This window comes from Marmota marmota, unplaced genomic scaffold (assembly GCF_001458135.2).
Source record: "Marmota marmota marmota unplaced genomic scaffold, marMar, whole genome shotgun sequence".
Taxonomy (NCBI): domain Eukaryota; kingdom Metazoa; phylum Chordata; class Mammalia; order Rodentia; family Sciuridae; genus Marmota; species Marmota marmota.
Genome location: NW_025999977.1, coordinates 192,357 through 193,617, shown reverse-complemented (window position 1 = coordinate 193,617; position 1,261 = coordinate 192,357). Strand labels below are relative to the sequence as shown.

The following is a 1,261-nucleotide window of genomic DNA, read 5'->3' as shown; positions in this document are numbered from 1 at the left end:
TTTCTAATTGGTCCTCCTGTCTTTCATGATCTGGACAGCGCGTGCCCCCCATGAATCTTATGCAGGGCAGACATGCGTGCACTGTAGGTGATGACCTGACCTTTACTATGATTGGCCCCGAGAGCTTCCTGGTTTAAGATAACTGACTCTTACTTTCTATATAAGCTATCACCAGCTTGCAATAAGGTGCTTCATCTTTGTCACTGCTATCTGTGTGTGCATTTTAATCTCCCACGACGAACCTTGGCCTTTCAATGCACATTATTCTTTGTTTTTTATTAATGCAACATTACTATGGTGAATCTATAGGAACCACATTAATCATTGTCACCTAGAAGCACTGAATGAAAGAGAAGCCCCCATATCCACACCTCACCATCAAACATGCTGGAGTCAGATGTACACCAGCAATGAGTTTTCATCATTTGTGCACCAAAATGCCAGGGTTTGCTTGTGCTACAGGATTGTCAATCAGATCTTGATAGATACGTAAGATAATAGCTCACGGGCCTCTTTCCTGAGCAGATGGGAAGGAATACATTAAAAGATTTGCAGGAATGTCCAATAGTCTAGAGATTTTTTTCAGGAAAGTACTCTCTTATCTTCTGGAAGCCCATGTGCCGGTAGAGGGTCAGAGCAGCCTCCTGTACAATGGTAGTATCAAGGACAACCTCACTGTAGCCCTGAGCCCTCACAAACTGGAGGACAGTCATGACCAGGGCTTTCCCTGGTCCTTCACCTCGGTTCTCCAAGGCCACAGAGAGGTGAAACAGCTGCAGTTGCTTCTTCCCTGGGGGGGGCGTCCTTCACTGGCAGAGCACCCACTATGCCTGCCACCTGCCCCCCTGACTCAGCCACCCAGAAGCAGGAACCACGGGCCTTCAGGTAGGATTTGGTGATGTCAGCAAGATCTTCCCGCAAATACTTGACCGCATACTTCCTCCAAGCATATCTGGCCAGCATCCATAAATAAACAAGGAGGGTAACATTAGATCCAAGAGCCAGGAGCCAAGAGCCAGAGACCAGGAGTCGGGCGACAGGCAACCCAAGTAAGACCAGGATTGTTTTTGGCAACTTCAGTATGTGGCGGAAAGTGGCGGGGAAGTGCTCGACCATCCCCTGGAAGAACAAGTCCAGGATGTTGGGTGCAGAGCAGGCTGAACTGTGTTGTCTGCAGGGCAAGCTGAATAGATGTTGACTGCAAGATAGCCCACGCACTCTAACCCCCCTCTATCTGGTCCTTTATCACCTGTTTGCGTCA

General features: G+C 48.5%; 1 pseudogene; it reads right to left on the bottom strand.

The window, feature by feature from the left end:
* Positions 1–267: 267 nt before the first annotated feature.
* On the bottom strand, positions 268–1,261 carry LOC107136960 (annotated as a pseudogene).